The following is a 22,573-nucleotide window of genomic DNA, read 5'->3' as shown; positions in this document are numbered from 1 at the left end:
GCCCCGAGCAGCTGATGTCCCCGGGACTCAGGGCGCAGTCGGGCACTGAGGACAGAGCTGCCCCGCCACGTGGAGTGCAGGGAACGGCCGCCGTCACCGCAGTGTCACTGGCCGAGCTTCGAGCACGCGCGTCCTTCCACCCAGCAAGAGCATCTGTAAATAACGTGTTCCGGCAGAGCCAGAGAGGGGCAGGGACAGGTCCACCAAGGCGGGCTGTGGAAATGCTCTTTAATGGAACCGGTTGCTCAAGGTGCCTGGCTGGCTTAGTCAGTCAAGCTCAGGTCGTGGTCTCAGGGTCCTGGGATCGAGTCCTGCATCGGGCTCCCTGCTCAGCGGGGAGCCTGCTTCCCCCCTCCGTCTGCTGCTCCCCTCCTCAGCTCCTGCTCTCTCTCTCTCAAATAAATAAAATCTTTAAAAAATATATAACAGATCAAAAACCTGGAAATACCAGCATTCCAGATTGGTTACATTTTTCTACATAAAAATGCATAAAATTTTACGTATAATAAGAATAATAAAAAATACCATGAGGAATGTGATCATTGTCGTGCAGATTTAAACATGTAGAAAAATATTTCATCCATCATGTTAAATGAGAAAAACAGGACAAATGTGGAAGGTTTGGTCCTATTTTTATTAAGAAAATATAATGACTCACACCTCCTAGACAAAAGCCTGACCAGGTGGGCTCCAGACAGCGCACTCTCGCTGGCGGTCTTTTCTGAGCAGTGACATTACGGGTTATTTTGTGCATTTATTACATGCATTTTCTGTTTTTTCTGCAATGAGCATCCGGTGCTTGTGCTGTTTCAGTTGTCGTCCTGCAGCAAACAAGCCGGCTGGCTTCGGGCGGGCGGGCCCGCGGGCCTCCACTTCCTGTGTCCCTTGTTGGTTTGGAGCCTGTCCTCACAGCCGGCAACTCCCCCCTGCGTCCAGGTTTTTCCCTCTGCTGTCACGGGTCTTACCGTTTGTCTGCGTCCGACTTCATGTGAGCTGGTGAGCTCCGGTGCTCAGTAGAAGGTGGACCGAGGGCGACTGTCTCCTGCCCAGTGACGGAGGTGCCTCCCCAGCACGTCTCGCGGGGTCACGTCTGGCCTCCTGTCGGCAAGGCCCACACCAGAGCCCTGCGTCAGGGTGGCTCTCGAGGACACACGGCGCTCGCGCGTTTCTAGGCTTAAGCATGCAGCTTGCTTCTAGGCCTGGACCGAGCCGCGCTGGGTCACACACACACACACGCACACGTGCACATGCACACTCACAAAGACAAAATGGGGAAAGGACAGAATTTGCGATTGGTGCTGCTTCAGGCTCCCCATCCTGCACTTCTGGGACCGAGTGCGTCAGCAGGACCCGCTTTGTGCGAGGCCCGACCCCGGCAGACGTCTGGCAGCAGCGGCGACTGCTCCGGCCCTAGGAGCCGCCTTTCCGTCAGCGGGGCCCACCCACGCCTTCCCTTCCGTGGGCCCAGCGCGGCGGCCGTGGCCCGCAGGCATGCCGATGTGTGCGCTGGCCCCTGTTCGGGGAAGGAGTCATTGAAATGACAGCACATCCGCGCCGGGTGCACCCCTCCAACGGAATGAGGGGAGCTGGGCGAAAAGTAGGTCACATGTGCCCGGTCCCATGTCACGAGGTTTCCAACCTGAGGCCAATGGGATTTGTAGCCTCCGTTGGTTAGGACAAAACCCACTCTGATTTCTCTCCTCTAGCATTTCATCTTCTCTAGACAAGGAGGGTGACCATCTGTCTGATAGCCGCATCCAGCCGGCCCTTCCCGACCTCCCAGAGCTGCTTTGTTCTGAGGTAAGGGGGGCCGAGGGCGGACCGCTCCGGCCAGGAGACAGGCCGGGTGTCGAGGAGCGGGGCGTGCACGGGTCCTCGGGAGCAGCCGGCGGGGCCTGCCGAGGCAGCCCCGGTGCTTTCACTGTGACAGGCAGAGGAAGAGCCTCATGTTCGGTTCCGTCTTAATACTGTGGCTCCTTTTTGGGGATCGAGGCTAACCGTTACTGTGCTCATGTTAAAGCGTTTGTGTGTAGAAAAGTGAGCTTCCGTTGCTGACATGGGGAGGGGTAGGGACGGGGCTCCCCTACGACGTGCCGGCCACCCCAAGGTCTGGGCCCTGTGCTCTCTGTGTGGCCAGTGCCTTTGTGTGCGAGCACCAGCCTTTGTGCTGGACAGGTGAGCTCCTGGCATCCGTTCGTACAAAAGCACCGCGGAACCCCCTGGTCAGGCCAGGTTCACACACGCACACTGTGCACAGGGCACGCACACTGTTGCCGCCTGCCCCTTTTATTGGGAAACACTGTGGTTCTCTTATGTATGGGACAGCCGGCAAGTGTGACTCCTTCATGACCTGGGAGACACGGAAAGTATATTTAATTGTGTTTGTAAAACGAACATGAGTTCTGTGGCTTATAAACAACAAACATTCATTCAGTTATTTGTGTATTTCTGTGTGTACTTGGCTGTCCTGTAAATGAAGTAAGATACCGTGTGCTCAGGATCCTTCTGACGGACCTGTTTCGGCAGGTCACGCGTGGGCCGTGCAGTGTCTGCCATGTCTGTGCGATGGGTGCCGCGCGTGCCGTGTTCAGACAAAGAGGCTCTCCTGTCTCGTGTGCCAGGGAGATGCTCTGCAGTAGTCCTCCGGGAGCGAAGTCATAGTGGTATCTGATTTGAGGATGTTCTACAGAAGAAAAGCGTTCGCCTTTCTGAGATGAAAGTATTTAAAATTTGTGTTTTAGGTCGCTTTCTAGGAAACCTGGGCCCGTGGCTACATTCACAGCAGTCAGTGTGAACACATGTGGATCGCCCGGGCTCGGTGTTTTCGGTGTAGGACAGCAGTTGTGCCGGAGTAGCCACATGACTTCCCTTCGCGGGACGGTGACCCACACCTCCTTGCCCCGCAGCCTCGGAGCGGTGTTTCTAAAAGGCTCGCGCCCATTTCACAGTGTTTTCCCTGTGGCGGGCAGAAGAGGAGCCTCATGTTTTTTCTGTGTTTTCATTAAGATGGGGCAGAAAATTCCAAAGTTGTTACTGTTCGTGGTTACAAACCTTCTCTTTTGCCTGCGGAAAGCCGCACACACTCCAGCTCGATTTTCCTGCCTTGCCTGGCGCGCAGCCCCCAGACGAGGGTAACGTGTACACACGGTCATCTCGGGTGCGAGCAAGACGGAGACGTGTGAGTGCGACGGGCATGTGTGTTCGTGTGAAATTATAGAGTCAGAGCTGCCCCCCCCCCCCCGCAGCTTATTGCCATTGGGGGGAAGGAGAGCTGTTGTCTCTGCAAATCAATCCGACCTTCTAGCAAGTGTTATGGGTGTTATTTTCCCTTACGTACTGGAGGAGCAGGTAGTTTTTTTCCCCCAGAAATAACGTAGACAGAGCAATGCAGAGGCAATGGCTGCGTCCCTTTGTACTGCTCGGAAAAGTGTCCTAACAGAGTCCGAGGTGCGGTGCTCCGAACTCGCCCGCACGGTCCCACACTGTACGTGCCTTCTCTTTCCTGCCGACCCGGGAAGAGAACACACGGCAGGTGGGGGGGTCTGTGCTTCGGCCTTGACTCACCTGGAAACCAAAAGGGCTGCTCTGGCATTGGGCCTGGCCGGCCTGCCGTGCTTGGTTCGCCCAGGCCGCGGGCCGTCTCTTTGCGGCTCCCGCTCTGCCTAGGAAGGCGGACACCCACCACCAAGAAGCAAGGAAGCCTCAGGAAGATTTGGGGTCCCGCACATCCCATAGCTGGAACCTCTGAAAGCACATCTTCGTTCTGGCTGAGGTGGGGGCTTCAGAGGTTGGGGCACTAGGGGGCCAGCAGGCCAGCAGGGCCGTCCTTGGGCAGAACTGGTGTGTGTGGGGAGCCTGGTGGGGAGCACCGGCTTGCCTTCTCCCCGAGCACCGGCGGCATGATTTTACTGAATCGCACTTCTCGGAGAGGGTCCTAGACCGCCATCGCCATCACCTGAGAATTCTCCAGGAGAGGCAGGTTCTCCGCTGCCCCCGGCCCTCTGTCAGAACCCTGGGCGAGCCCGGTCGTGATTTGCCAAACCCTCCGGTGATGCTGACGTCCACAACGGTGTGGGAGCCCCTGGTGCCGATCACACTGGAGTGAGTGTGTGGACGGTGGTCACGCATGACCAGTGCCGTGAGTGTGTGGTCGGGGGCACATCCTCTCTGAGCACGCGTCGGGCTCCAGAGCACAGAGGTCTGGTGGGCACCAGACCCACCTGTGGGGAGCCCCTTGGTGTGGTTTCGTGTTTTATACGGTGTGCAGGTCAGTCCTGACCGTGCTGGAGTCTTACAGCCTGTCTTGCCTGTCGTGTCCAGCATCTCCAGGGGGGCTGGCTGGGGGCCAGAGAGACAGAGCACCGCCAGCGGCTCAGCCGGCTGTGCACACCCTCTCCCTGCCAGGGGCCCCTCCCCGAGCAGGCGGCCCCCACACTAACTTGTGGAGGGGCAGGGAAACCCCCAGAAGAACCCAGGAGGGGAAAAGAAAACGGTGTGTGACTGTGTGTGTGGAGCGCACTGCGGGGTGCAGCAAATGAGGGGTTCGTGGTGGGGCCAGAGCCGTGGGGAGGTGGGCTCGGTTTGCCTTAATGACAGTGGCATTTGAGTCCATAGGAATGGAGAGGCTGTTGGTGCGCGCACTGCTGGGTTCGTTAGCTGTCTGTGCAAGAGAGGCCGAGTTCAGGCTTCACCCACCCAACCCGAGTAACAAGCTAACGGTAACTATAGAAGATCCGTAGAACATGTATGTCGGGTTTTCCAGAACAGTCCTTTCCAGGCAAGGGCACCCTCAGCACAGTGCACACCCCGATTGGCGCCCGCGGAGGGACCGTGCTCACATGCCTGCTCCTCCCGGCGGCCAGGGGACAGTGGCGGCTCGGGAAAGGTGACCGCCCAGGATGGGAGCCACAGGCGCGGAGAAATGACCCTGCGGGTCTTAGGAAAGGCAGACCGGGCCCACCGAGTGCCCAGGACCGCTGCGTCTGGGGGAGGCCCACCTGGAGGGCAGTGAGGTCTGGGCTGGCCACGCCCAGCAGGCGTCTGTGCGGACAGACCCCGCGGCTTTCCCTCCGGGGTCCGTCTCCCCACAGACGTGTGCGCGGTGTCCCCACGGTGCCAGCTGTCAGGATGGTGGGCTCTGTGTGGATGGGAAGCGAGTGGGTTGTCCTGCACGGAGACCCATCGGGTGACGACGGCCAGGCTCCTGGCAGGGCCCACGTCTCCACACGGATATGCGCGTGACACACTGACTTTGTTCCTCAGCCCCAAACTGGAGAAGGGCCAGTGTGGGTGCCCACGTTCGCGGCGGGAGTCCCGGAGAGAACCCGACTGTCGCTCTCAGCAGCACAGACGGCTCTCGGGAGCGCGGCTCTGAGTGCGGGAAGCTGGACACGAGAGTGTGGGGATTGTATCAGGTTGAAGAACAGTGGAAGGCACCGTGGGGACAGCGGCCAGCCATGCGGGGTGGGCCACTGGGTCTGTAGGACAGGGCAGAGGCGCCTCTCCCAGGTCTGGGATGTTCCATGTCGTGACCAGCGATCAGATGGGTGAGTGCATTTTCAGATGCCCGGGAATTACGCCCATGTGCTAGAATCCAGTCCCAGAGCACACGCAGTGTGATATTTATGCAAACCGAAGAGGCAGTGTGTGTCCGCAGATGCTCAGGAAAGGGTCGCATGAGAGCCGCTCCCCCTCGGGGGCCGGGGCGTGCAGGCGGGCTCTGTTCCTCTGGCCGCAGAGCCCCTGGGGCCTGCTCTGTCGCGCCCCTCACACCTCGGCTGGCCCAGCTCTGCTGGCATTTCCTTGCCTTGGTGTTTTGTTCTTTTTACTGGTTTTGAAAGGGAGTCCGCTGCTGTTAGAATCAAATCTTCAAAAAGCCGCTGGCCTGGTGACCAGGAGTTGTGTATCTTTGACTTTCTGAGCTCTCCCTCGGGCTGGCGTGGAGGACGGAGGACGCAGGGCCGGGAGGCGTTCCTGCCGACCTGCCCCCCGCTGTGTCCACGGCACTGCCTCGGGAGCAGCCGCCTGGTCCCTGGGCAACGCCAGTGCCCTCTCCTCCTGCCCCTCCCCGTCCTATGACCCCCAGGTGTGCAGAAACCGCGGCAGAGCGGGAAGGAAGCCCGGGGCCGCATGTCCTGTGAGGGGCCCGTGTGGGCCGGGTCGGCCGTGTGGGCCAGGTCGGCCGTGTGGGCCAGCTCAGACCCTCCCCGCCACCAAATGTCAGGCTCTCGGCAGCAGAGTCCCCGCTTAACAAAGCCCCTGTGACACAAGCCCACGACTGGACAGCCCGCTCTCGCTGCTCCAGAGGTCCGGCTGTGCACGGATTCATACACCTGCCTTTGCGCGTTGGCAAGTAGGTCAGAGGTCGTCAGTGTCCACGTCGTTCCCTGGCACACCCTGAAATCAAAGCAAACCAAGCCTGGGGCACGAAGTCAAAGCCGCGGGCAGCTGTAGGTTGGCAGGATTAAGGGGCCATCAGGGATTGAAGCCCGGGGATCAACGCTCAGCAGCAGCAGCGTCAGCTCGGGGGGGGGGCACCCATGGTCAGTGAGGTCACGGGCTCGGGGAGGTCGGTGAGGTCACGGGCTCGGGGAGGTTGTGGCCGGCCGGCCCCTGCTGAGGCTGCACCCGGCTCCCACACCAGGCCACAACCACTCAGATGCCCAAGGGGCATTTCAACTCCCCCTTCGGTCCCCGGGGGTGAGTCTGGCACGGGGAGGGACCACCCCAGCGGTCGGGCCCTGCTCAGGCTCCCTCTGGCGTGACCCTTGGTTGGCTCCCGCTGTGTGGGACACGTTTCCAGGTAATACTCCTTCCTTGGCTCCGCAGAGAGCCCGTGTGGGCAGGTCCACCCCTGCCCCCCGCTGTCTCCTGACCCATCCCCTGCCTGCCCTCCAGGCTTTCCAGGACACTCAGGGGCCCTCCTGGGCAGGCAGCTCACCTGGCGGGGGACACAGGCTGGAGGCTCTGGTGGCCAGACCACGGTGGGAGCGCGTGTGCCCCGCACAGCCTGCCCCCTACGTCCTAGGCTGCCCGCCGCATGTGCCCCCCGCATCATCGAAGATGCCTCCAGGTCAGCGGTGCCAGGTTCAGGGTCCGAGTCACGCTGTGCACAGGATTTCAGTCTGGCTTCCTGTAGATTTTAGTCATACTTTAAACTTGAATTTTTTGTCTTTTTCGTTTTTTCTCTAAGTTGCCTTGCTTTTTCCCCGAAGCTACTCTTGTTTAATGCTTAGTTCTTTGCTGTGGTCCCTTCATCCCACGGGGCTCGTCTGCTCCCGGCGCCCGGTGGGCGCCGCCGCCCTTCCTGTGCCCCTGCGCTGACCCGTGCTGTCCTGTGGGCGGTGTTGTCTCCCCGCCCCCACCGGCGTTTCTGCCCTTCGTGTGGGAAGGGTCTTTGTGCTTTTAGTGGCGTCACTTCTTTTTTCAGAATTATTCTATTTTTAGCAGATGTCACTTGTCGTGTTACAACTGTGTTATTATCAAAATATGAAGACATTGACGGGGCACCCGGGTGGGTCAGTCGGTTAAGCTCAGGTCATGGTCTCAGGTCCTGGGATCCAGTCCGCGTCGGGCTCCCTGCTCCGCGGGGAGCCTGCTTCTCCCTCTCCCTCTGCTGCTCCCCCTGCTTGTGCTCGTCTCCCTCTCTCTTTCTCTCTCTCTGTCTCATTAATAAGCTTTTTTTAAATCTTTAAAAAAATACTCAGACATTGAACGAAATGACGTACTCCACTAACAACAGCTTACTTTTCCACATAGTCAAGAGTGATGTGTGATTTTGCCTGTGCTGTTGGGTGAATTCTCTAACAGCGTCGGTCCGTGGGTCCGGGAGGCCGGCCGGCGGGGCCCCAGGGGCCTCAGGGCTAGCGCGGGGCAGTGTGGGCCCACTCGGGCCCCACAGACTCGCTGCCTGTTGCACGGGCAGCTGCACGAGGACGGGCTGGGCCGGGGACAGCTGTCATCTGGCTGCACAGTTCTGGGCCCTGAGGTGACGAGGCTGCTCCTCCGGGCCCCGGGCCCTTCTGCTGCACACCTGTGAGCGAGGGCAAGCCGCTCGCGGCTGCTGGCCTCCGGGTCCCGTGTGTGCGCCATACGGTTGGTGATTCTGTTTGCGGGGCTCTCCCGATCTCCGAGCCTGCGAGCTCCCTAGTCCTCTTCGGAATGAGCAGCCGGCCCTCACGATAAGGGAACCCTTCACCGGTGCACCCCACGAAGACACCTACTGAGGAAAGGGGCTCTGGATGGCTCTTGGCAGAGCGGGTGCCCCACCCTGGGCTGGGCGGTGGGCTTGACCCCCTCGGCGACAAAGATCCTTCTCTCCGTGGGGCGTGAGAGCCCAGGCTGCAGAGGGGGCTCCGAACACCTCCTCTGGGGTTTGTTCCTGTGCCTCTGTGGATGCCTCCCGTGCCCTCCCTGCCAGCCGTTCTGCCTCACCCCTGCGCCCCGGAGCAGGGCTTTGGACTGAGCGAGGGCTGACCCTAACTGGCTCCGAAGGAAGAGGGGCAACCCCGAGGGGCCCTCCAAGGCCGCACGGTGACCTCCCCTCCCCCCGGGATGCTGTGGGCGACGGCGAGGTGCACTGCTGGCTCCCGTCCACAGAGCCTCAGACCTGGCAGAGGAGGGGGTCCCTGGCTCCCCCGGCCTCTGTTGTATTTACCTAATGTTCTTCCCAGGTTCTCAGTTTCCTCGGTCTGACTTACCACTTTATTACAATAAAAGCTGGAATTAGGAGCTCCGTGTCCTGCCTTCTCCCCAGTCAAAAATGGTCACGACACACACAGACGTGAGTTTGGGGGGATACATGATCTTTCCCGGAGGTGTTTCGGCTTCTCCTTGTCACACCGGCTGGGGGGCTTTGTCGGTGGTCTTTCGAGGGCTGGGCGCCCCAGCCTCTGTCTCACCCACCCTCGCCGTGAGCTGCAGAGTCTGCCCTGCGGGGCTGGGGGGGCGGGCCTGCCCCCGGGAGAGCCCGGGTCAGCGGCAGGCATCACTGGTTCCTGTTTGCGCGGTTGTGCGCCGCCTCCTCGGATTGTACGTCGGGAACGGAATTCCTTCTGCTAAGTACGCACTCTCCAAGAGTAGCCCTCGCTCGGGTATCGTGTTGGTCGTCTTGTGTCGCTGCCCTGCTTGTTAATACTTGGTCAGAATACGAGAATTTCTAGCTCGTCAGAGGCACGTGGAGCCCCTCCCGGGTGGGCCAGCAGAGTTGTGGGGACAGGGGCTCAGCCTCCAGCGGCCTCGTGCTCACCGGCTCTGGGAAGTGGGGTCTGGGTTGTGTGGGAGGGTCTGCCGGGCTCCCGTCCCACGGTGACTGCGGTCGCACTTTGCTCACCACGGAGGACACCCGCGGCCGTCGGGCGCGCTTGCTAGCCACCTGCGCTGTGCCCACATTTCCATGAGTAGCACGGATGTGACTTCCGAACGGAGCCCCGCGTGAGCACACGAGCTGCACAGATCTTCTGCCCCACGGGGGCCGCTGTCCTCTCTGGTCGGTCAACAAACCATGACTCCGACATCCTGTCAGCCCTGGTGGAGCTGTCCGTGTCCGCAGCCCTGTCCTCCCCGCTCGTGTGGGCGGTGTCTTGTGCGCTCGTCTCGGTGACGACCACAGCCCCGAGTTTATTGCGGGGTGCGGCTCCGGTCTCATATCCCCTCGCGAGGGCAGTGGAGCGGGTGTGCGTGTTGGGGCCCCACGCTCTGCTCCCCGAGTGTCTGTGTGCCCCAGACTCTGTCGTGTCCTGACGGCCTGCCTGTCACCTCCTGTGCCCCCACCTCACGGGCAGACTTTCTCGGAATAGGACTCGTCACTTCGTTCTCTTTCTTAGGGAAAGTCTTGGCTGCTCTCGGCCTGATGAATTTTTCACCTTCATTGTGACACCAGCTTGTCTGTAGAACTGAGTCTGCGAATCAACCTGGGGAGAGTGAACATCTTACTTATTCCGCGTTGAGTCTGTTAGGTCGTCTTTAATTTCTGATGATAACATTTTACAGACTTCTCCATAGAGTTTTCACACGCCTTTGTTTGGATGTATCCTGGTACTTTTATGTTCCTGTAAATGGTATCTTTTTAAAATTCATTTTCTAGCTTTTGCTGGTAGCCACTGTGTTACACTCACCCACGCCTTCTTAGTTATTCGTAGGTTATTCTGGGCCTCGTGTGCCCTTCAGGGTGTGGCGGCTCCACCTTGCCGGCCTCTTGCAGTGTCACTGGGCACATGCTGGAGGAGGCCTGCCTACCTCCGGGGTCTCTGAAGTTCGGGACATGCAGACCCACCATGGGGTAACGCAGGCAGCTGTGCCGTGTGTGCGCAGGTCACAAGGCCAGTTACTAACCCCGGTGCCTGGATCATCGCGCTGCATCATCCTCTGCCCCCAAAGCCCCCCAACCGGCCCGGGGCGTCTCCACCGCTGCGCTGTGCTCCTGCCGGCTCCTTGCGATGTGCCGGGTGGGACGCCCCATCACTACTGTACCTCAGGAGTCGGGTCAGGTGCCGGCATCAGGTCGCCATCCTGAGAGTGGACGGGGAGTGGGTGGTGTCGGGAAGCACAGCTCTGTCCTCGCTGCTGTCCGGTGGCCGAGTCCCAGGACATCAGGAAGGGGGTGCTGTTCCTTGACTGGCACCTACAGAATGTGGGTCCACAGGCCCCTCGGGTGGGTGGTCCGTATGTGTCTCTGTCTTTCTCCTGGCCTCTCTGGGCCTGATGTGTCCAGGCCTGCTTCTCCCTGTGGTCTCAGACATCTGCCAGAGACCGGCTGGGTGGTGTCCCTGACCAGGCCAGGGCAGGAAGGGGGGATGTCCCCTGCTGGCCTACTGCAGCAGGAGCACAGGGCCGTTCCCCAGCCTCTGCCCCGCTCACATCTCCTGGACCCTGAGGCCATAAGAAGCAGTCCCTTCCTCCCTCCAGAAGAGGAACTTTGGAATCTCTAAGCAATCTGCAGCATTTATCTAGAGGGTGAGGTGCGGATTGAATGTTGATTTTCAATCTTTTGGGTTGGCGGCTGTCTCCGTCCATAGGCCAGCTTCTTCTCCGAGCCGAGAGCTCCTCAAGGACTGTGCTGCTGTCCTGCACCCTGCCCAGCACCTGGGGAGAATGCAGTGTCCGGTTGCATGTCGCTGCTGAGGTGGCCCTCCCGCTGTGGCCCCAGGATCTATGGGAAGGGAAAGCGTGCAGACAGACTGAGCACGGGCACTGGACACACAGAAGCCAGGGCTCTGTCACCGTTGGCCTTGGGGAGGGTCAAGGTCGCACGCATCTTGTCACTGCAGGATGGGTGGGGGTGCCAGAGACAGCACCAGACATGGGTCTCAGGAGTCCTGCCCTGTCCCCACAGCAAAGAGGTTCTAAATCTTGAGGGGTGCCCTTGAAATAATGACTGGAGCGTTTGTAAGAGCTACACCCCAAGGTCGGCTGTACTCTGGGCCCAAAGGGAAGCCTGAGGGACCTCGACAGCCCTGGATGAAACCCACACAGCATGCGCGCGAGAGAAGCTTTGCAGCGTCCTAGACGTGAGGCCAACACGCGGTGGCCTCCAGAGCAAGGGGGTGGGTGCGCAGACTCTCCAGCCCCATCCTGTGTGTCCACCTGGACACCTGAGCGATGAGCCTGCGGGCTGCGTGGAATGCTCACCGATTCGGGGTTGCGTAAGCGCTGACCGTCTTCGGATGCAGAACGCTGACTGTGACTGGCAAGAGCATGACATTCCTGGGTGCCCCCGCCCCTCTGGCCTCGAGGCCGTCCACTGCATGGTGAGCCTCTCGAGGAGCACGAAGCGGCTAATAGGCTCTGTCGGTTTCTGCTGTCCTGGCCTCCCGCAGCGTAACGGGGCACTGAGCTGTTAAACACGATAAATCAAGCCTGCGCTCGTCCCTCGAGGTCCCTTCCATGGTCCCCTGCCCCCAGACAGCTGAGGCCCTGGGTGGAGCCCCAGACAGAGCACCGCTAACGGGGCCACAGCAGGGCTGGCGGCTCGCCTGGCGTCCCTGCGGGCGCGTGGGCTCAGCTGGAGGTGTGCCGGCCCGGCCCGGGGCTGCTCCCTTCCTGGGTAAGGGGCCACGGGTTGGGAGGGCGCGGGGGGGAGTGCGCCGAGCGAGCCTGGCTGCTGTCGTGAGCCCCGCAGACAGAGGCACAACTCCTGCTACTGTGTGCCCGCAGCCGCTTCCTCTCCCTGAAGGGACCAGCCTCGCTCGGGCCGGCGCGCGCCGCTGCCGACTGCCGCACTCCTCCCTTCGCGCCTCAAGCACCCGGCGGGGCTTCTCTGTTTGCCCAGCATGAAAACTGTCTAGTGGTCCGGCACGGGGGCTCCGGGGCCAGCTTGTCTTTCACTGTCGTGTACCTGCTTTTCTCGTAAAAGAGGTGGGAACGGCCCCCTAGCGTGGGCCCAGGGTGGGTCTGCGGAGTAAAAGCGCAGGACACGGGTCTCGTCCCCACCCCTGCTGCTGTCACAGCTGTGCGCTTCGTTAGCACCGCACTTCAGACTTTATGTATTCGTTTGAAACGGAGAGTGTGTGAGTGCGCACGAGTGGGGGTAGGGGCAGGGGGGGGCAGCAGGCTCCCCGCGAGCAGGGAGCCTGATGCAGGACTCGATCCCAGGACCCTGGGACCATGACCTGAGCCGAAGGCAGCGGCTTAACCCACTGAGCCACCCCAGGCGCCCCTGACAGTATTAATTTTACTAGAATTCTATTGATTTGAATATTCTTTCCAGAAAAAAATGATTAAAAGTTTACCAGAATTTCTCTCGGCAGCACTGATTATGAACAGATTTTGCCAGTTCCGCGACGAGTGCTTGGGCGGCTGAGTCAGTTAAGTGTCCGACTCTTGGTTCCAGCTCAGGTCACGGTCTTGGGGTCGCGTGACTGAGCCCCACGAGGGGTTCCGTGCTCCCTGCCAGCGCAGTCTGCTTGTCCCTCTCCTTCCCGCCCTGCCCGTCGCCCCTCTCCTGCACAGTCTCTGTTGTCCAGATAAATGAGTAAAATCTTTTTTTAAAAAATGGAATAAAATATGCCTACCAACTAACATTACGCTCAATGGTGAGAGACTAATGCTTCCCCCACATTGTTAGCAAAACAAGGGTGTCTGCTCTCGCGGCTCTGTCCGGCATGTGCTGCCAGCTCTGGCCAGCTCAGGCGGGAAACAGAAATGACAGGCAGACGGACTGGGAAGGAAGAAATAAACCTGTCTTCTGTTTGCAGATGACATGATTGCCTGCGTCGAAAATTCCATTAGGTCCACAAGAAACTCCTGGAACCACTAAGCAGGTTCACCTGTTTAGGAATGAAAGGTCGGCATAGCAAAGTCAGTACTGTTCTGCAGACGCCAGACCCAGTACCGTTTACGGGAGCTCCAAAAAGTTCCATGCTTGCTCCGGCTCTGACAAGGTGCGCACGGGACTCTATGTGCTGAGAACTACGGAGTGTCGGTGAGAGAATCGAGGAGGAGCAAGTCAGAGACGTCGCGTTCCCACGTCGGGGCGCTCGCGTGGCGAAGACGGTGATGTCTCCCAGACAGGTCTGTAGGTTTATGCTGTTCCTGTCAAAGTCCCAGTGGGAGTGTTTATAGATAGAAACAAGATGATGTTCTGTGAAAACAAAAAGGAACTAGTTAACCCAAGACTACTTTGAAGAACAGTCAAGTTGGAGTGACTTTAGGACACGGTAACGGTATAGTAATCAAGATGTGCAGGTGGCGGGCACCTGGGGGCTCGCTAAGCCTCTGCCTTCGGCTCAGGTCATGATCCAAGGGTCCTGGGACCGAGCCCCACATGGCTCCCTGCTCCGCGGAGAGCATGCTTCTCCCTCTCCCACTCCCCCTGCTCGTGTTCCCTCTCTCGCTGTGTCTCTCTGTCAAATTAAAAAAAAAAAAAATCTTCAAAAAACAAAAACGATGTGGAGGTGATGGGCAGACAGGCACATCCGTAGATGGAACTCACCAAGGGCCAGGGTGCGCCCTCATGGGCGTGAGCGATGATAATAAAGCTCTTTAGTACACAAAGGGTAGTCTTCTCAAGAAATGGCATTGAAGCTATTGGATATGTCTATGTAAACACTAAAACGAACCCAAAACAAACAAAAAAAAAAAAAAACCCCTCGACTTAAACATCATAGCTTATGCAACAGTTAGCTCAAAATGGCAAAGATCTGAATGCAAAACGTGAAACTACTCTTTAGGAGAAAATATAGGAGAAAGAGTCACATCCGTAAAAGATAAAATTCAGCCATTGACCTTTGTCACAGTTAAAGCCGTTTGCTTTGTGAATGACTCTGTCGAGATGCGAGCAGACAAATCAGGAGCTCAGAGGAAATCTGTGTAAAACACGTTCCAGCAAAGCGTGTGAGTCCCCACGGTACGGGGAGCACTTCAGCCTCACGGCAACAAAGCGAGCTGTCCGGACGCAAAATGCCAGGGGACGCAGGCACGTTTCCAAACAGGGTGAGTGGATGGGAAGTGAGCCCATGAAGCTTCGAGGGGCAGCAGGGGAAACCCCAACGAGGTACCACGACTGCCAGTGAAAGCGGCTCGAGTGAAAACGCCCCCAGCCCAGGTTCAGGCGAGAACACAGGGCGGCGGGGCTGTCTGCCGGCGGGCAGGGGCCAACGGCGTGTCCGTTTCATTTCGGGGTCGTCGGACACCGCACGCGCCATCCAGCAGTCACACTTCTGGACGGCCACACGGACGCGTGAGCACTGTGGTTCCAGCTGCCTGATCTGTGATCGACCGAACCCAGAAGCAGTGCAGACGTCCTCGGCGAAGGGCCTGGCTGGGCTGATTCGTACAGAGCTCTTGGAATGACAGACAGTAGTGGCTGCCTGGGGTTGCAGAGAGCACCGGGGCTCCGGGGCTCCTGCTTTGGGAGTGGTCCGAGAAACCCCGCGTGAGGGAAGGTCTCACAGGCCTGGGCGTGTGCGTGTGCGTGCCCCCCCCCCCCCGACAGCTGCATACGGTTTACAGCACCTTCCCAGGGCGGCTGTTGTGGCAGCGCGTGGGACTGACGGAGGGACGCACAGAAGCCTCGTGCCGTTCTTGCGGCCACCATGGATCCAAGATCACTTCGGGATCGCACACACGCGTCTCTACATCAGATTGACAGTTACTCGGTCTGCAAAAGGACTGTGTAAACAGATCAAATGCAAGTGAGAGATGATCAGAATGTCCTAAAAGAAACAGTGCAACCTACGTGCAGTCGACAGACACACGGACTGCACCGGCGAGGACAGAAGTCGTGTCACGTGAGCGCTAATCAGAAGGCCGCTGGAGAGGCGGCAGTAGTGCCAGGCCAGGTGGGCTCAGGACACGGAGCGTCACCAGGGGTAATGAGGACATCGTGTCAGCGTACAGTGACCCACTCCCCAGCGGCCTGCCAGCCCAATGTGTGTGTGTGCTGAGTAATAGGGCCCCCAGGACTCGAAACCAAGACTGACAGAATGGAAAGGCGCAGAGACAGAGCTGTAGTGAGACTCGGAGACTCCGAGTCCACCCTGTCGGGCACGGCGGGACAGGCGGACGGACGGAACGTCAGCGCGGGCAGAGACAACGAGCTGGCCCGGTCAGCTGGGTCTCCGTGGCCCGGACAGGATACCGCCCCCCCAGCAGCCGGAGGCCACACATCTCCATGTGCACGCAGACGTTCGCAAGGGGGACCATATTCTGTGGAAAACATAAAGGACTAACGAGTTTAAAACAACTGAAAGCCTGTATTTTCTGAGCAGAGCAGAAAAAAACTAGAAATCAGTAACCAAAGGTAACTAGAATTCTTCCAAATACTTAAAAATCAAAACATACAACCTCTCAGTAATGTGCTGGTCGGGAAGGGAGTGCCCAGGGAAGTTGCAAAATATCTTGAACTGAAAGAAATATTTGTATTTATCAGAACTCGTCGGACACAAGTAGGTGAGGACCTCCAGAGAGATCTGTAGCCTGAACTGCCCACGCGAGGAAGATCTCCAGACAGTAAGGTCCCGCCTTCAGAAACGAGAAGAAACGAACACGAATGAGAAAAAGCAAGCAGGAGGGAAGAGCTTGCAGGCGGGCCGACCCCGGAGAAGGGCAGGGCGGCCCCGAGCTCCAGGAACTCGGAAGCGGGGAGGCACTTGTTCGTTCTGTCCCCCAGGGAGGGCTCCTCCGGGGCGTCTCTGCATGCTTCCGTTAGCCTTAACGAGTGTCGCCTCCACCCTCCAGCGGGAGCTGCAGGCTTACAGATCGGGGGGAGCCTGGGCTGAGGGGACAGACAGGGGACGGGTCCCCCGACACCCCCACGCCCTTCACCGCCTGGCCCACAGCAGGCCCTCGGTGACCACGTGAACGAGTGAAGAGGGAGGGCCTGCGAGGTCGTTGGATGTTTCGCGAGTGTCCACGCTTGGAAATCATGGAATTCTGGTTTCAGAATGTCCTGTGGGACCACGGAGACGGACCTGGGCTCAGGGCTCAGCGTTCGTGTTCACCCGAACTTTGAGTAGCTGCTGAAGTCACGCTGCCCTCTCGGAGGTCTGGGATGGTGCTAGGAACTGGGGGCTCCGTGTTGAGTGAAGAGGGTAAAGCATCCCCTGCCCGCAGGGTGACAGCCCCCAGCCGGTCGGGGAAGACAGAGCCCAGGAGAGACCGGGTGCAGGCAGAGGACTGGCTGGGAGCACCCTCGGCGGAAGGCCCCGGCAGCGGGCACACTCAGCCTGTCCCGGGAAAGCAGGCAGCGGGGCCGGGGTCTGGCAGCAGAGCCCTTGCAGCAGTGCTGTGGGAGGGAAGGAGCCCGGGCGGAATGACACGGATGACGGGACGATGCCTGCGAGTCTCGGGAAGGAGATGGCGGCCTGATTTGAGGTTCTGGAAGTGACGCGGCCAGCCGGTGACCACAACGTGACCGTCAGGAGGCCGTGTCCTCTGCTCACTGTGTCCAGAACCAGTGTCCTCTCCCTGCCCTGGGAGAACCAGTGCAGAGTCTGTGCCTCCCAGGGCACGTGGGACGGGCCCTGCACAGGAGGCCTTGGGCTCCACCGTTATGGGGAGGGCTGGGGGTCCTTCTTCCTTTCTGTGATATCTGGGGGGACAGTTGCATCACCACCACAGACCGGGGCAAAGAGATAGACACCATGTGGAGTTCTCAGAGTCATGGGTACATTCCCTGTGCCCCCAAACACGCCATCCACACCCAGGGTCCCTAAGCTCTGTGGAAAGGGACGGCACACGACACCTGCTGGCCAGGCCCCGTCTCCCAGCACAGCCAAAGCTGAGTTGACCTTAGAGATTCTCAAGAGGTGTGTCTGCCGTATCGCCTGCTTGCCCAGGACCACCCAGCTGGTGAGGCGGGCACCGGGGAACGGGCCGCATGTGTGCGCGTGTGAGGGCAGGTGTACACAAGTAAACAGGTACGTGTGTGCAGGTGAGTGTGTGTCCGTGAGTGGTGGGTGTGTGTGTGTGAGTGTGTGGACGGATGTGTTGTGAGAGTGAGTAGGTGTGTGGGTGAGTGTGAGTGTGTGTAGGTGAGGGCGTGAGCGGGGACGCGGTGAAGGAATGAGGGGCGGCTCTCACTCAGCATCGAAGCCAGGGACTCGGTCCAAGGACTTTCCGCCAAAAGGAGCCGCTGAGCTGTTGCTGTCGGACGCCTTTCACGAGTCCCATCTCCTCACAGTGTCCGAAGAGGTCTTTTGTTGGAATTATCTGATATCGGCTCGCTTTCTCTTCTGTGAATGGAGCGTTGCCTGGTACGGTCTCAGGTCAAAGCAGCTGCTTTTTTTTCTTTTAATTAAATTCTGTATTTGCGGTAACTTGATTCCCGCGCCGTTGTAAGGACTCACCCAGAGGGATTCCGCGCCCCTTTCCTCAGTTTCCCCAGCGCCAGGATGTCGGTGCCGATGCAGAACCTCGCACCCCCCCCCAACGTATCCCCAGGCTGCCCCCCCAGAGCCACAGGTGTCGCCCTCCTGTTCCTACCCCGTCCTCCACCCTGGAGACGGACAGTCTGTTCTCTGCTCCTGCAACCGTCGTGTCCAGACTGTTGCGTAAGGGAATCCCACAGTGTGTGACCTTGGGGGATGGGCTGACTCCCCTCAGCCCGATTCTCTGGGGGTTCATCCGGGCTGCCGAGTGCATCGTCACCTCTTCTGCTTTTTGGCCGAGGACTTCTTTCCCGGTCACAGCTGTACACGTCCCCTGTCCCTGTGACTGGTTAAGCAGTCGCGGGTTGAAGGTGCTTCTAGTTTGGGGCAGTTAAAACGAAGAAAGCTGCGGTGAAAATCACATACAGGTTTTTCTGAGGGCATAGATTTTCATTTCTCTGAATGAATGCGCATGTTTCGTTTTTAAGACACCGCGAGACTGTTCTCCGGGGCGGCTGCACCTGCTAGGTTCCCGCCAGCCGAGTGTGGGACCCGCTTCTGCGCATCCTTGCCAGAGTGTGGGGTGGCCGCGGTTTTCCCTCGTAGCCGTCCTCACGGGTGTGTGCTGGAGCCGCATGTGGCCCGAGGCGCGTCTCCCTGAGGGGTGACGGCGTCCGGCACCGTCTCAGGGGCTCATTTGCCATCTATATATATAGAGAGAGAGATCTTTGGTGTAATAACCATATTTGTTGCCCATTTGCTAATTGGATTGTTCAGTTTTTTACTGTTGAGTCTGATCATTCTTTATATGTTTTAGAAATTAGCTCTTTGTCAGAAATGTGGTTTGTAAATACTTTCTTCCAGTCTGTGGCTTATCTTTTCATCCTCTAAACATGATTTTTTGCAAAGCAAGGTTTTTTACTCCTAAAACATTTGATTTACCAGTTTTTCCTTTTGAACAATGTGCTTTTAGTATCAATCCAAGAATTCTGCCCTGTTCTGGATCTTTAGAATTTATTTCCTTTTTTCCCCCCAGAAATTTTATAGTTTTACATTTTATGTAAGTTGATAATCCATTTTGAGTTAATTTTTATATAAGATAGGAGGTTTAAGTCAAAGTTATATCTTTGCCCATGGACGTCCAATTGCCCAGCACCATTTGTTGAAAATGTCATCTTTCCTGCATTGAACAGCATTCACGTCTTTGGCAAAAATCATTTGGGCATATTTATGTGGGTCCATTTCTGGGTTCTCTGGGTTCTGTTCCATTGACCTGTGTGTCTCTCTCTCTGCCAGTATCACACAGTCTTGATTACAGTAGCTGTTTAGTGAGTTTTAAAATTGGGGAGACTGATTCCTTTGACTTTTTCTTTCTTTTTCAAATTTGTTTTAGCTATTCTAGTTCCTTTGCTTTTTCATATAAATTTTGCAATAATCTTATCTATATCAGTAAATTTATTGCTAGATTTTGATAGGAATTATGTTAAAACTGTGTATCAACTTGGAGAGTTGACATCTTTTTACTGTAATAAATCACAGTTCATGAACATGGTATATCTGCCCATTTATTTAGATTTTTTATTTCTTTCATAAACACTTTGTGGCTTTATCATGTAAGTGCTATACATGTTTTGTTAGGTTTATACCTAAGTATTTCATGTCATCTGCAAGGAGGGACAGTTTTGTTTCTTTCCATCAGGGTACCTATTATCTCCTTTCCTGCAGTGTCGTACTGGCTAGAGCTCCAACGTCACATTGAGTCACGGTGGAGAGAGGAGATGTCCTTGTCGTGTTCCTTATCTTCAGCAGGAACAGGGTTCAGCCCTGAGTGTGATGTTAGATTGGGGGGGGGGGCTGTTGTAAAGCTCTTTATCAAGTTGAGGAAGTTCCCTTCCACTCCTACTTTTTCCTTGAGAGTTTTTGTCATGAATGGGTGTTGACTTTCGTCAGATGCTGTTCTGCATGCATTGACATGCTCGTGCAACATTCTTCCTTAGTCTGTTAATGTAAGTGCTTACATTAATTGATTTTCAAAGAGTAAACCAGCCTTGCATCGCTAGAAGAATAGTCATAGTTTATAATTCTTGTATTTTGCTAAATTCTATTTACTAACATTTTAAAAGGATTTTTACACCTATATTCTTAAGGGCACAGTTTTTGTTTTTTTTCTTTCGAACACTTTGATTTTTGTTTTAAGGTAATACTAGCTTCATAAAATGAATTACAAAGTGTTTCTTTTTTTCTTCTATTTTCTGAAGGAGAGTCTGTGGAATTGGTGTTAATTCTTCTTAAAACTGTTGGTAGAATTCTCCATTGAAACCATCTGGGTCTGGAGATTTTTTTCTTTTTTGAGTTTTTAAAATTTTGAGTTTCCGTGATACTAATAGAAGGCTATTCAAATTATCTATTTCATATTGGATGAGTTGGGGTAGTTTGTTTTTTGCGGAAATAGTCAGGTTGTCTATGTCAGGTCATTTGTGTAGACTTGTTCTTAGCCTCCTCACCCCTCTGAGCTGCAAGGCTCTTTGTGATAGCGCCGTGTCATTCCCCACATTAAAATTTTGTCTGACCTTTTTTCTTTGTCAGTCTTTGTATTACCTTGTCAATCTTAGGGATCTTTTCAAGGAATCAGATCTTGATCTTATTTGATTTTCTCTAGTTTTTCTGTTTCTAACTCCATTTTATTTATTTATTTATTCATTCATTCATTTTGTATTTTTAGAGATGGGGAGCAGGGGCAGAAGGAGAGGAGATACTCTTCAGCAGGCTCCACGCCCAGAGTGGAGGCCTGTATCGGGCTCCATAACTGATGGAGCCACCTAGGCGCCCCCGTTGCTAATTTCAGTGATTGTTCCTATGTCCCTCCTTCTGTTTGCTTGTATTCATTTTGTTCTTCTTTTTCTAAAGTCTTAAAATTAGAACTTAGATTACTGATTTGAGACTTTCTTTTTTCTGGTGTATGTATTTTGTACTATACTTTCCTGTAGGCACTGCTTCAGTTTTTGGTATGTTGTATTTTTCTTTTCATTTTCATTCAGGTCAATGTGGTTTTTTTTTGTTTGTTTTGTTTTGTTTTTTTTTTTTTTTAAAGATTTTATTTATTTATTTGTAAGAGAGAGAGAGAGTGAGAGCGAGCACAGGCAGACAGAGTGGAAGGCAGAGTCAGAGGGAGAAGCAGGCTCCCTGCGGAGCAAGTAGCCTGATGTGGGACTCGATCCCAGAACGCTGGGATCATGACCTGAGCCGAAGGCAGCTGCTTAACCAACTGAGCCACTCAGGCGTCCCAATGTGTTTTTTTTTTTTTTTTTTTTTTTTTAATAAAACCTGGAGATTTCCCCTTTTTCCCAAGGATTGTTTGGATGTGTGTTGTTTTAGTTTCCAAGTGCTTGGAGATTTTCCTGTTATCTTTCTGTTACTAATTTCTAGTTTGATTCAGTTGTGATCAGAAAACATGCTGTATGATTTTGATCATTTTAAACACTGAGGTTTGTTTGATGTTGAAGGAGACGGTTGTTAGCATATATTCTCTGGGTGCTGGAAAAGAACGTGTATTCTTCTGTTGCCAGATGTAACATTAGATAACTGTTGGCTGCTAGGTCCTATTGACTGATGGTGGTGTGAGTTCTTCCATATCCCTGCTGGGTTTATGCCTGATTCTTTCAGTTGTTGAGATACAGTATTGAAATCTTCAGCATCATTGTGGATATGTGTATTTTTCCTTTCAGTTTTTCAGTTTTTGCTTCACAGATTTCACAGACCTCTTGTTTGATTCATACACATTTAGGATTGCTATTGCTTCCTCATCGGTTGATCCTCTTGCCATTATACAATGTCCCTATCTGTATCTGATAATTTTCAATGCTTTGAAGTTTATTTTTTAATTGGAGTATAATTTATATACAATATCTTATTAGATTCAGGTATATGTAATAGCTTTAATATTTAATTAGATTAATAGGTTTAATTTTTTTAGACTTCATATTTTTGTATATTACAAGATTATCCCCATGATACGTCTAATTGCTATCTGTCACCGTGCTGTTATTACATACTGCTGAGCACAGTCCCTATGCTATACTTTGCATCCCCATGACTTATTCATTTTATGACTGGAAGAAGGTACCTCTTACTCCCCTTTACCTGCTTGGGTCCCCCCACCAACCTCTCCCCTCTCTGGTAGCCAACAGTTTGTTTCCTGTATGTATGAATTTATTTCTATATTGTTTTATTCGTTTTGTTTTTTAGATTCCACATATATGAGAAATCATACAACATTTGTTTCTCTCTGATTTATTTCACTTAGCATAATACTCTGAAGGTCCATATATATTGTCACAGATGACAGGCTTTCATTCTTTCTTATTGCTGAGTAATAGCCCATGGTGTATGTAAACTGCATTTTTTTGTCCATTTATCCATTGGGGGATGCTTGCGCTGCTTCTACCTCTTGGTTATTGTAAACAGTGCTGCCGTGAATGGTGGGAGGTGCATATATGTCTTTGGATTGGTGTTTTCATTTTCTTTGGATAAATACCTAGAAGAATTATTGGATCATATGATATTTCTATTTTTAATTTTTGAGGAACCTGCACACTGTTTTCCACAGTGGCTGCCCCAGTTTGCATTCCCACCGGCAGTGCACAAGGTTCCTTTCTCTCCACACCCTCACCAGTACTTCCTATCATCTGATATTAATATAACCACTCCTGATTTCTTTTGGTTAATAGTTGCATGATACATTTTTTTCTATGATTTTTTTCAATATA

At 55.0% G+C, this 22,573-nt stretch overlaps 1 protein-coding gene across 14 annotated transcripts in view; it reads left to right on the top strand.

Moving 5' to 3' along the window:
• Positions 1 to 22,573, top strand: part of PCBP3 (poly(rC) binding protein 3) — a 250,406-nt gene that overhangs the window by 189,714 nt on the left and 38,119 nt on the right. Inside the window, exon 4 of one of the 14 annotated variants that reach the window (XM_045084307.1) lies at positions 1,707 to 1,800. The exons of the other annotated variants lie outside the window; for them this stretch is intronic. The gene's annotated coding sequence lies outside the window, so the exon portion shown is untranslated. The remainder of the gene's footprint in view (positions 1 to 1,706; positions 1,801 to 22,573) is intronic. 14 annotated transcript variants of the gene reach the window in all.

This window comes from Mustela putorius, unplaced genomic scaffold, assembly GCF_011764305.1.
Source record: "Mustela putorius furo isolate JIRA1106 unplaced genomic scaffold, ASM1176430v1.1 tig00000765_pilon_pilon_pilon, whole genome shotgun sequence".
NCBI classification, from domain to species: domain Eukaryota; kingdom Metazoa; phylum Chordata; class Mammalia; order Carnivora; family Mustelidae; genus Mustela; species Mustela putorius.
This window is presented reverse-complemented; position numbering and strand designations above follow the sequence as displayed.